Genomic DNA, 7,157 nt, shown 5'->3' with positions numbered 1-7,157 from the left:
TTTTTTTTTTTTTTTTTTTTTTTTCCTGAACACTAGAAACAGATCTCTATCCAGCCAGGCCAATCATCTTCCCTGCTAGCTCATCTTCTGGCACATGAGAATGGCCTGATCCTGTGCCTTTAAAATTTCCTTCTGGAAGAGCATCCAGCCCTCCTGGAGTTCTTTGCCCTTCAGAATTACCTCCTAAGGGTCTCTGCCAAACAGGCACCTAAACAAAAGAAAGTCTGCCCTCCATAAATCCAAGGTGGCAGGCTTGCTAACCCCCTTCCTTACTTTTTCAATAATTGAAAACTCTATTTTTTGATTGCTATGCCCAAGATAGCCTCCAACCTTCACATCATCCACAAGCCCTTCTCTGTTTGAAAGCAAAAGGTCCAGCAGGGCTCCTTCCCTAGCTGGCTCACTCACTGGATGTGTCAGGAAGTTGTCTTACACAAGAATGTCCTAGACTGTTTCCTCTCTGCTGTATTGTATTTCCACCAGACATCTGGTAAGTGATCTGATTTGTCTTTATATAACATGCTAACAGCCTGAAAACCTCTTTAATATTCTACCTATGGTCCCTTTTATAGCAACATTTGCAAGCCCAGAAGCATTATTGTCTATTGACCTTACAGTAATTTTACTGTAGTTTTCGAATTAAGTCAGCCAGTGAAACTGTTAACAGCCAAGTGGTGCAAAGCACCTGTTTTTTAAGTAGAAGAGAAAAACACAGTGTGAAGTCAAGAGGAATTTCTTTTGTCTTCTTTGTGCATTTACTTATTTTCTAGTTACTCTGGACATCCATTCAATATCTGTTAACCTACATTTGAATAAAAAGATTAAATTAAAACATACTTCTAAGTTTATCCATGCTACATACATTCTCTTTACTTTTCCATAGGTAACCAAACTGTGTAAATTTTTCAAAATAAGTAACAGAATATTTTGTTCTCTGAACCACACCATATTAGAAGAAAATCTTTTTGGTGTTCTGTTCCTAAGATAGATGGCGGAGCATGAACACACATGCTGTACAAGTTTGTGATGTACTGTGATGTCCCTTTTCAAATGACAATCTAAGATACTAACAGTTACAGATGAAGTGCTAACTTGAAAGTTATCTGTCAGTGGTTCATAAAGTTACAAAAGTGCATATATAACAATATGTTACAAGCCTTTTACAGGAAAAGGAAAACAAAGAAAAAATAATCACTGAACATGCAGTAATCAACAAGCAAAACAAAGGGTATGACAATTTACTTATGTTTATATTTTTATTTTTTTCCAGTGCTAAAAAATTGCTCTCTTTAATCTGTTTCTATAAGTCTCAATAAGAAAACAAGAAATATTGAAAGTGTTGTGTAAAACAGTTTATTTTTCTTTTGGCTATGAATAATGCATTGATATTTCGCATTAGTATCCTATTAGACACAAATTAGTGTCTGTGTGCTGACTATGCCAAAGATTAATCATGATAATGCATGTCTGTGCATAAACTAATTGTACATTACCTGATACTTCTTTTCCATGGAAATCCAGCCAACATATGTTGTATCAGACAATTTGTAAAAATAAAATAAAATAAAATAAATAATAATAATAATAATAATAAATAAATACTGCAGTAAACAATCAAGTTTGGAACTTCACCAGATTGCAACTAGCCATAGAATTCAATTGAGGATCATATGTATATATTCAGTAAAATTAATAGGTCCAACACAAGTCTAGTGCATTAATCAATTTATATTTAAGCTCTGTTTTGAAGTTGATTTTTTTTTTTCTTTCTGAAAATGCACGTCCTTTCCAGAGGTAATTTATACTCTGAACTCTAAATGTGATTATGCAATATAGGGACTGAAACCAGTGTGTGCACAGGTCAAAGAATTGTTTTGATCTCTACAGTCATAAGTAGTGTTGAGTTGTGGATCTTGTGGATCTTGATAGAGGAAAACACCTCTCACCACTCAGAATTTTCAATACAGTACAGATGTCACTTAATTTTCAGTCTAAAATTCCATTACTTCAATCTAAGTTTATTGTCCTATTGTGCTTTATTTAAATCATGCACAAATCAGTGATTATTCATCTTATCTATAAAACTATAAATAAGACTGGCATCTTAAAATGTTGAATGTATCACTCTGGAAGTCCCTATTGCTTTCTGTCATTCAGTGGGAAATCTAGAGCTTAGCTTAGATAACAAGTAATTTTTTATGCAGCTGCAGTCCCTTAAACAAATCTTATACTAAATAATTTTCCAAGGTTGGTAGCTAACAAAATGTATTGGGTCTGTATGGGATGGATTTGATTTAAATCATAATAGTCTGTATTGTGTTGCATTTTGGATTAATGACTAAAATAGAGTTGATAAATCACATCAGTGATTTGGTTATTGCTGAGCCATATTTACACAGTATAAAGGCATATTTTTTCAGCTCTGCTCTCCCAGCAGATAATATGGGGGCATGTGAGAGATTTGGAGAGGACACAGCCAGGACAGCTGACCTAAAGTGACAATAGAAATAATTAATACCATATGACATCATGCTCAGCAACAAAAGCTGGGATAAAGAAGAAGGAAGGGGGAGATGGACTTTCAGAATGATGTCATTTGTCTTTCCAAGAAACTGTTCCAGGTAGTGAATGGGTTCTGCTTTCCTGGAAGTGGTTAAACATCTACCTCAATTGAGAAATAACAAATTAATTAATTGCTTTGCCTTGCTGTTGCACACATCTTTTGCTTTACCTATTGAACTGTCTTTATCTCAAACCATTAGTTCTTACACTTTTACCTTTCTGATTCTCTCCTCCATCCCACCTGGGGAAAGAGAGTGACCAATTATTTGATACTTAGCTGCTTGCCAAGTGAAACTACATTTTTGGGAAGGCAGCCACTGCTCAGACAGTGGCTGGACATTGGTCTGCTTATGCAAGGTGGTGATTGATTGCATTGGAATCACGTTTTAGATATTTTTTTTCTTCCTCTTTGCTTTACTTATTGAACTATCTGTGTCTTGACCAATAAATTTTATTGCTTTTGCTCTTTCTATTCTTTTCTCCATACCACTGTGGGGAGAAGAGGGGTGAGCTGAGTTGCTTGCCAGGGTTAACCTACAACACAGAGGTACCTGTATCTAGGTATCTAAGTATCTAAGTTCCTAGTGTTCTTCTGTTGCACAATAGCTGACTAGTAAGACTTCAGGAAGTGGGAGAACTGGAAACAATTTCTCCTTACCTCAGCTTTTCTCTACTTTCTGAAAATCTGTAGGTAAATTCACTCTTCCCTGATGCAGTTCCATTACAGAAAAGAGTGCAAGAAAATTGGGCTTTAATGCACAAGCTATAAAGAAGAGTGAATATACCTGATAACAGATACAAATAAGGAAAGGAGTGACAAATCTATGTTCTTTTGTCCATCCTGAAGTACTTGGATTATCTATTTATTTATTTATTCATTATTTATTTGTTTTACTGTCATTTTTGTTAGTAGCAAGTTGGCCAGAATTGTTCAGTTAATCCCTGCATCTAAATTCTCAGATGCTATTAATTAATAGAGTAGCCATTTGAATATGTTTTCTCAACTTTTCATTCTGCCATGTAGCCATACTCTTTGTTTCTATTCACATTATTATCATGGAGTAAATGGAGCCCATTAAAAGAATTAAATCTATCAGATTTAGCCCTAACTTCAGCAATATTAAAAAGCTTTTCTGTCTAAGTCAAAAACCTACATCTGCCAGTGATTTCATTTTGGCTTCTATTCTAAAATATCTCTGTTTCTATAATGTAACTTTTAAAAATATGAAGGTCATGCAGCCACTATAGAAATTTATTAGATAGAAGAAAAAAAAAAAAAAAAAAAAAAAAGTACTTAGTTATACTTAGTTACATCTCAGCCCATTTTTGCAAAAGGAATGTCAAGTTTCTTCTTTAAAAAATAAATATATGTCTCAGGTGCATAAAAAAGGCACTTGAGCTGTTTTTTGATCATCTGTATCTATAACATATCTTGATTTTGATGGCAAATTGATTCTAACATCAAATTCATTAGGCTAATTACTGTTTCATTTCCAAAATAGGAACAGGCTTATAAAACTTTCTTCAGTGTTGTTTTTCAATTTTGATTTAGGCAGATGTTGACTACTGTATTTTTTTATTCAGTCAGACGTACAGTCAAATTGAACCTTTGAATCTTATGTGACAGTAAGAATTTTTATTCACATACAACATACATCCATATTTATTCATATACAGCATCTTATCCTGAAATGCTCTTCATGGTTATATTATCTAGGACATTAGTACAGCAAAATCAGTCACTTTGCCCCTGAAAAAGTGGGGAAAGGGGGAAAAAATCTTCTTTATAAAAGAAAAAAAAATAAATAAATAAATAAATAAAAAGATACAATTAAGTTTCCTCAAGGGTGAGGGACAAGGACAGGGCTGGGCATATTTCCAGTGAAGAAAATACATAAAGTAGGCCAGGAAGAGTGAATTTGCTGTTATTTATATTACCAAAGGAGATTAGAATATAGTAAAGCAGTGACTTTCCTCATTGAGATAGTCCATCTGATTGCTGTGGTCGTATTGCTACACACCATCACTTTTCCTCAGGAAAAAATAGTGCATCAGCACTGATAGATAAAGTAGGTTTTAATACAGACATATTTCTACTTCCAAAAATCTGTTGTATTAAATGCTACTTGGTATGTACCTTTCTTATGTATAAAGCCTTTTAGGTACACATAACTTTTCCAGTTAAATTCAACTCTTTCACATGGGATTTTGTAGATGAAACTTTGTTTAGAACTCATAGTAAGGGAAATTTCTGACTTTTTTTTCTGACTCTGACTTAAAGATCTAACTACTACTGACCATATATGGGCATCTGTGCAAAGCTATATGGATTTCAGTAAAGCACAGACCATGAGCAGGTGTGAGCTTACCAGTAAGACAGCTACTGAGTCAGCAGTAGGGTTTGGTATTCTGCATGGTATCAGGGTTAGATTTTTCTCATTAAAATAATACAATATGGTAATCACCAATTAATAACAATGAACATGGTCAAGTGAATTAATAAAAAGTTCTGTACAATGTGTAGTGTAACCTAACTGAATAAATATAAATTATTTCTCCCCTGCCAATTTCAGGCTGTAGCTATATTTTGAAACATAAAGACTCTCAAACAGAACCATGTTGACAGTATCCTTAAAGAAATTTTCAGTCCTAACTAGAAAAATAAATTATCTAGCTTTAGTACTGAAAATCATTTTATTTTTGGAGGATTTTTTTTATGTAAATGATGATCATATGCTTCCCAAAAGCAAACATAGTTTTTGGTTGATATTTTACATCTTATATAAATCTACCATGCACATACATAAAGATGTACATGCTACGTGTGCTACATACACATGAATGACAGCAACCACTCAGATGCTTTTCAGTTTTCTAAACTGTGATTATTTATGTGCTTATTTTCTCTATAGTTTAGGAAAGTCAGTGCGAGAAGACAGTGAGGTGGACTGAAAACTGTCTGAACAGCCAGACCCAGAAGGTAGTTGTATGTGGTACAAATTCTAACTGGAGGCCAGTAATGAGCGGAGTATCCCAGGGATCAATACTGGATCCAGTCCTATTTAACATCTTCATTAACATTCTGGTTGGTGGGATAGAGTGCACCCTCAGTAAATTCATGGATTACCCGAAAGGGGGGTGGGAGGGGTGGGGGGTGGGGGGAGTGGCAGATTAACCAGAGGGCCATGCAGCCATACATAGGAACCTTGACCGGCTAGAGAGGTAGGCTGATAAAAAATCTCATGACATTCAAGGACAACTGAAGAGTCACACACCTGTGGAAGAAGAAACCCATGCAGAAACCACCTAGATGGAAAGCAGCTCTGCAGTAAAGAACCTAGGAGTTCTGGTAGGCACCAACTTGAGCATGAGTCAGCAATGTGGCTTTGCTGCTAAGAAAGTTAATGGCATTCTTCGACACACTAGGTAAAGTATTGCCAGCAGGTCAAGAGAGGTGATCCTTTCCTTCTCAGCATTGGTGAGGCCACATCTAGAGTTCTGTGTCCATTTCTGGGCTCCCAATAAAAGAAAGACATGGACATACTTGAAAAAGTCCAGTGGAGGGCTACGGAGATCGCCAAAGGACCAGAGAGTTGTGACTGTTCGGCCTGGAGAAGGCTCAGGGGGAATCTTATCAATGTGTATAAATAACTGAAGGGAATGTGCAAAGAAGATGGAGCCATGTTATTTTCAGTGGTGCCCACTGCCAGGGAAAGAGGTAATGGCCACAAACTGAAATACAAGAGATTTCATCTAAACATCAGGAAGTACTCTATTGTGCAGGTGACATAACACTGGAACAGGTTGCCCTGCGATGTTGTAGATTCTCCCTCCTTTGAGATCTTCGAAAGGTATCTGGTCATGCATGGTCTTTGTCAACCTACTCTAACTGTACCTGCTTGAGCAGGGGGGTTGGACCAGATGACCTCCAGAAGTCCCTTCCAACCTTAATTATTCTATGGATCTGTGAAGACCTATAAAACAATTTAAAGTCTCAACGCAAGAATAAATAAATAAATAAATAAATAAATAATAAAAAAGGAATCTATTAAGATATTAATATGTTCCTTAATATATCAATAACATGAGTGCAAAATTACAGAGTGTAGTGTAATATCCTCTTGATTCTGTATCCTGAAAGAAATGACAAAAGAGAAAATTTATGGAACATATTCCAAGATATTATAATGTGTGGTTTCGTTTTTTAATCTGTTACCAAAGTAAACATAGAACTGGTATATAATTCTTAGATTGAAATTATTGCTGTCTTTGAATGGAAAAAAAAAAATATTCTTGTTATGTGAATGAAGATTTTTAGGTATCAGCTAATCAGTCCCTGTAACAGAGTGAAAATAGATCTAGATTATCTTCATCAAAGAAAATGAAAGGATAGTATTCCAAACTATGGCTTCCCTGTATTAATCTCATTGCAGGTGTCTCACAATAAATATTTTTTTTTGAGATCAGGGTGAAGTTATAAACTATACAGAAAGAAAGAAGGAAAGAAGGAAAGAAGGAAAGAAGGAAAGGAAAGGAAAGAGAAAGAAAGAAGGAAAGGAAAGGAAAGGAAAGGAAAGGAAAGGAAAGGAAAGGAA

Source organism: Oxyura jamaicensis, chromosome 1 (assembly GCF_011077185.1).
Source record: "Oxyura jamaicensis isolate SHBP4307 breed ruddy duck chromosome 1, BPBGC_Ojam_1.0, whole genome shotgun sequence".
In the NCBI taxonomy this organism is placed as follows: domain Eukaryota; kingdom Metazoa; phylum Chordata; class Aves; order Anseriformes; family Anatidae; genus Oxyura; species Oxyura jamaicensis.
This window is presented reverse-complemented; position numbering follows the sequence as displayed.